Here is a 6,303-nt window from a genome sequence, read left to right on the forward strand (position 1 = left end):
GGTTAGGGGCAGCAGAGGTGAGCAGACCCAGAGGGGAAAGCTGCATGGTGCTGGTGGACAACTCACAGCTCCTGGGGCAGCAGCAGCAGAGAAAATTCCAGATGGAAATACAGAGCTGGAGGCTGGGAAAGATCAAAGTCTTGGAAGCTGGGCGAAGGAGCTGGACTTTGAGGGAAGCCGGTGGTGAGTCACCAGTGACTGTTAGCATAAAGAGCCACCATCACATCCCTGAGTCCCTGGGACAGCTGCATGGGGAACAGAGAACCCCCCCACCCTGGAGTGTGGGGTGCGGTGGGGGGAGGGAGGGTGGGACTGTGGCATGGCAGGGGCAGAGTGTCGAAGAGTAGGGGACAGCCAGCCAAGTGCCAATGAGATAGATCATCAGAGATGTAAACAGACTGGTTGGAAAGAGAGTGAAAGATGAGGAAAAGGAAGAAACCCAGGTTTCTCCGAGACAGAATGAACTTCTAGCCCTTATGTTGACCTATTTACAGTCCTATCTGTACTGTATGCAGGACTTCTATGTATACAAGTCTCCAACTTACCTTTCAGGATGAAAGGGCTGGGGGTAGGGAAACAAGGAAGAACAGGTCAGGTGGGGCACCTTTCCAGCAACAGATATCTTCCTGAAAGGCTGAATGTGCATCGTTTAGAAGGTCTCAGGTGAGGTCACTGTGCCTATCTAGAGAGCACTGTAGGGACGGCTGTTGGACAAATCACGGCTTCTTGACGTAGGAGTCTGTATTTCCATACAGGTGGTTCGCTTTGAAAGCTGGACTCACCTGTAGATCACCTGATTACTCCACCACGGAAGACGCTAAAGGAAGGACTCAGAGCAATTGCTCCTGCACAAGTCACCCCTGGAAACTTCCCTTCTGGTGACTTCCCTCAACCTCACCTCTGACCGGCAGGGGGGACCCAGCTTAGGGTGCATCCCCTGTGTTCCACCCCTTGGTCTCGATGTCTTTTCCCTCAACACGTTCACCTCTGACCTTACAGTCCTACCTCCTTTTCTCCACCTATTTATCTCCAAGCCAACACACTCTGACCCCCCACAACACCCCAGTACATCCCCAGCCAAGCCCTTTGCATTTACCTTTGGTTTCTCTGGCTTGGTCCAGTGTGCCAGGCTCTGCGGGCCAGTCTCTGGCAGCATCTGCAGTAGCATGGACCCACGATGGGGCTGTGTTTCTGCTTGGCCTCAGCGGGTAGGTGGCTGATATGGTCAGGTTAATGACTCTGTCCAGTGTGATCTCCCCCATGGCGGTGCCCAGCTTGCTTGTGTCCAAAGCCAAAGAATCTGGAGCTCTGTCCGGCTGGGCTGTATTTGCTCTAGCCAGAGCCGTGGCTGCATGTGTCCTGGCTGTGCCCAGCTTGACTGGGTCTGGTACCACCAAATCCACGGCTGTGCCCTCTGTGGTTGGATCTGGCTTGGCTGGACCTGCTATAGCTATGGCTTTGCCCAGCTCGTCTGGCTCTGGGGTCACCAAATCCGTGACTGTGCTTGGCTCGGATGGGCCTGCTGTAGCAAAGTCCACGGCTGCATCCAGCTTGGTGCCCAGAGCAGCCAACTCCATGCCTGGATCCCGTCCGGATGTGTTTGGTGTGGCCGGATGGACAGTCAAGTTAGGTCTGTTGGTGACCGTTGTGCTTAAACGTCTGCCTGTGCCTAGCCTGGTTGCGTCCAGAGTAGCCAAATCCATGGTCGTCGCAGGACCCATGGTAGAGGTGGCCCTTTGGAGATGCAGCCGGGGTCTCGGGATACCCCTGGCCCGGGGCTTGCCTCTTCCTGGAGATGCTCTGGTAATCGCATGGGCAGTCCCTGGGACAGGATGCTTCTGACCTACCAAGCCTGGCCCTGCGGGACATGGTGATTTCTGGGCTAACCGGGATTGAAACGGTAGGGCCAGGTAGGAACTCACCAGAGGCTTCTCCACTATGGGCATCCTGCTGGGTTTGGCCAGACCTGGGTTCCCTGGGCCCTCACAGTGGACTCTGCCCCCAGGCACTTGGGTCAGAGATCGTGAGCCTGGGCTGAGCAGCCTCCCTCCTCCATGGATGGCAGCCTCCTTGCCCGGGGTGGGCAGCTCTTCCCAGTGAGAAGGTAGGGGACTCAGGGGCCATGCCTGGCTGTTCTGCCGGAGCGTTAAGGAGATGGAGCTGAGCTTCCGGGGCACGGTCTCCTGTGGGGGCACAGTCCGGGCCCTGGCTCCAGGGCCTGGTCGGCCGGAAGCCTGTGGGATATGGCTTTGAGGAAAGGCATCCAGACGGATGGTTTTCCTGAGGACAGGGACGAGGGGAGACACCCCTCCAGAGAGCTTTGAGGGGCGGGCAGAGCGCCCCAGCAGGTGGCTGTGGGAGAGAGGGGTTGTGGGGTTGAGGGAGCCATGCTGTTGCATCTCAAAATCGTGGTCCATCCAGGTCTTCCGTCTTCCCCTGAGGCAATCAACAGAGAGAAGACGCCAAGCAGGGGGTGAAGGGCTCCGCTTGCATTTCTTTGATTCCTAGTTAATAAAGAGTATGAAAACTTCTTACTAAGTAGCAAATTAATTTGCAGTTGTCAGTGTTTGCCAAGGTCTTATAAAACAAGACAGTATTTTAAAATGCAAAATACTTAAATCCTATGAAATGTTACAGAGTAATTGTTGGGTAAAGCCTGATTTATCATTTTCATATTATGCAGTCAGTAAGGTACGAAATAGTTTTAAAAACTATTCACCATATAACTAGTGGAAATATAACAATGGAAGAAATTGCTAAATATATATGTAAAGCGGGGTGGCTCAGTGGGTTAAAGCCTCTGCCTTCGGCTCAGGTCATGATCCCAGGGTCCTGGGATCGAGTCCTGCATCGGGATCTCTGCTCAGCAGGGAGCCTGCTTCCCTCTCTCTCTCTCTGCCTGCATCTCTGCCTACTTGTGATCTCTGACTGTCAAATAAATAAAATCTTTAAAAAATAAATAAATATACATATATATAAAGCTTAATCTCTAAATAGAATTTGTTAACAATGAGACAACAGAAATGTTTTACAAGAAATATATTGACAAAAAAATTTTAATATATCGGGATATAAAATTGTGGCATCCTCAATGGTTTGAGTTTTATACTACTTATCCAAAACACAAATGCCTAGAGGTCATGGGCGCCTGGCTCAGTACAGTCAGTAGAGCACACAACTCTTGATGTTGGGATTTTACGTTTGAACCCCATATGAGGCAAGAAGCCTACTTAAAAACAAAAAACAAGAAGCAAACAAACGAACAAAAAAACACTGCCAGGTCTGAAGGGGCCTTGTTCTGGGACCCCTGCTGGAGGGCAGTAGTTATCGGAAGCCCGTCTGCCTCTGTCTTTTCCAGGAGGGGCCGTAGGGCTCTGGGTTCCCACCCACAGCACCCACAGGAGTTCAGGCATCCAGGTGGGAGACCGAGGGATAACCTGTTTGGCTTGGGAACAGCGTCTGCCTCCGGGGCTTCTGCCCAGGACCAGGAAAGAGCCCTGGGCTGGCCTGCTGCTGGAGCCAGAATCAGCCGGAGCTGAAGAGGGCCACGGTGAGGGGGGACTCGGAGAGCCAAGTGACAAGGGCTCACAGTGAACTAGCCACAGTCCCTGCCCCTGGGGAGCCTGCCATCCCCAGTAGCGCCAGGCAGTGAAGCCGGCCCAGCTAAGCCCGACGTGGGCATTGGCCTCAGAGGAAGGAGGCTGGCCTGGAGGCTGGGGCGGCTCCCACAGAAGCCCCAAAGGGGAGGGGTGTGTTATCTGCCTGAAAATCAACTGTGGGACTCCTAGGCTGTTGGGGAGGGGGCGGGGGGGGGGGCAGGGCGGCCTAAGGCCACAGGTGCAGTGATCAGGCCCAGGCCAGGCCACAGTGATGCTCGACCCAGGAAAATGACCCAGTCAGATCAGCCGGTGGGAAGAGTCACTCCTGTGCCGGGTGACAGAGGGATGAGAAGGGAACAGAGGTGGAGGCCAGGGGAATGGCAGGGACACCCACGGTTGAAACTCCACGGCTGGCGTGGAGCTGGAGAAGGCTGCCCAGCACAGCGGTAGAAACAACAGAGCAGCAGGAGGTGGGGAGAAGAGGGGTTGAGGATGCTGGCTCTTAGTCTGTGTGGATGAGCTATCCCCCAAGGTGGGCTCCAAGACCCCCAGATGGCCAGCTAGCGCACACTCTGGGCTCCGTGTAATTTTCCTGCGGGACCAAAGTTGTTCCTGTTGCTTTCAACATAGCAGGCAGGACAGGCCGGGGCTGGTCGGAAGGGTTCTCAGGAGAGGGGCTGACCCTAAAGCCAGGTCCCTAAGGTCTGGAGCAAGGGGTCTTCACAGTGATACCCCAGCCCTTCTCCAGCCACATGTTTGTACCCAAGACTGTGCCAGCCTCCATCACCCCCCACTCAGCACAGCCGTATGGCCCTGCTCTCCTGGTCTTATTCACAACCACGCATACCTGGGCACACGCTGGCCTCACCCGCAAATATCTACCCCCGGTGTGCATGCCCACACGGAGAGGGCAGGCCCAAGGATAGGATCTCTGAGATGCACTTGTTCCAATGTCGCCAGACCCCCACCTGCTCACTGAGCCTATCTCCCATCATCTATCCCTGGTCCCCTCCCATCCACTCCCTCTCCACACACACACACATAAATACCCACCTGCCTTGATCAGAGAACAAGTAAAGTCCAGTGCCCCTCAGTCCAGGAAGCCCTCCTCTGTGCCCAGATGGCTACTGTGACCAGCTCAGGGCCCTCTTCCCTCTGGTCCCCTCATGGGCCTCTGCTCAGCCTCCAAGCCATCGTCCCCAGGCCTAGGGCACAGCCCTCTCCTGACCTGTCCCACCAGCTACATCCGCAGCTGGGCTGGGCTCTGGGGCAGGGAGGGGCTGGCTTCTCAGGAGTGGGCGTCTGTGAATGGCTGTTCTGAGCCTCTGGAATCCTGAAGGGCCTGGGGAGGCTCCTAATGGCCAGGCTGGGCTGCCCTGGACTCAAGGGCATTTTGGGGGAGGGCCGTGCCCTGTCGTCTGCCCTCCCCAAATTTAAATCTACTCTGTCTCCCACAGACTCTGACCCCTGAGACACATCTCCTGGTTCCCTCCAAAGTTTCCCTCAGCATAGCTAGCGCTCTCACACGGGAACCCATGCAGTTTGATCCTGTAAACCAAATGATTAGAGCTCTTGGAGCCAATTAAGGACACTCCAAATACGGCCATGCTCCGGTGGTCCCCGCACCATCCTCGTTTCTCTCTGCATTGCTTCCACGCCTCCGTTTAGCTCTGCGACCCCCAGCTATCTTGTCACCCACCTGAGGACTTTTCTGGGTCAAGCTGGAGTTCCCAGAAGCTAAAGCCGGGGCTGTCTGCTTCAACAATTCCTTGAGCCCTTCCCCACTCCAGCTGGACCCTGTTCCAAGGCCCTGAGGACATGAAGATGACCCAAGTCTGGGCCCGGGAGCCCCACCCTGTGGGCTGGGTGTCTTCTTCTGCCCCTGTCATCGCAACAGTAATAACAGTGATCGTGCTAATCATAGCTGCCATTTACTGGACACTTACTATATGCCAGGCACTGTGCCGAGGCTGGGAAGGAGCTCGCCGGCCGCTCAAGAAGATGGGTATGTAAACAGGTCCTTAGAGTAATACAGCAATGACAATATAGGACATCCTTTGAGCACTCCCCCTGAGCCAGGAACTAGGCTAAACCTGCTCTCGGTGCCTCCTGTAATCTTCGCCTTGTCACCTGCTTTTGGCTGATGAGCACACGGCCACCCACAAACGCGGTGCGGTCTGGTCGCTTTTCCTGGGGATTGCCCTCCTTAGCGAGTGAGCTCCTGGAGCCGTGCTGGCCAATAGAACGTTCTACGATAATGGAAATGTTCTATATCTGTGCCATCCAGTGTGACAGCCGCTAGCCACAGGGGAACTTATTTTCTCTGGGTCTGAGGCCCTGGCAAGCATCAGCTGAATGAATGAATGAACGGATGAGTGAATGAATGAAATGACGGAGTGAATGGTGACCGTGTGGACTCTGACCTTCCCCTCTTCATCCATTCTCTCCCTTTCCAACCTCTAAGTTTTCAAACTTGGCTGCGCTCTGGTTACTGGGGCAACACCTGCTGGAAGCCCCGTGGGTGGGGGAGGGGAGGGGTCTGGAGTTCCTCCCCCTCCCTTCTTGTTCTGGGGACCAGCCCAGTTTGAGGAAGAATACAGATGGCTGGGGGAGGGGACAGCACAGTTCTGCCCGGACAGATTGGGTAGGGGGAGCCTTTACTGGTCACCCCCACTGGATTACATCATTTCTGAGATATGGAAGC

This window comes from Enhydra lutris, unplaced genomic scaffold (assembly GCF_002288905.1).
Source record: "Enhydra lutris kenyoni isolate GAN:26980312 unplaced genomic scaffold, ASM228890v2 scaffoldscaffold55, whole genome shotgun sequence".
Taxonomy (NCBI): Eukaryota; Metazoa; Chordata; class Mammalia; order Carnivora; family Mustelidae; genus Enhydra; species Enhydra lutris.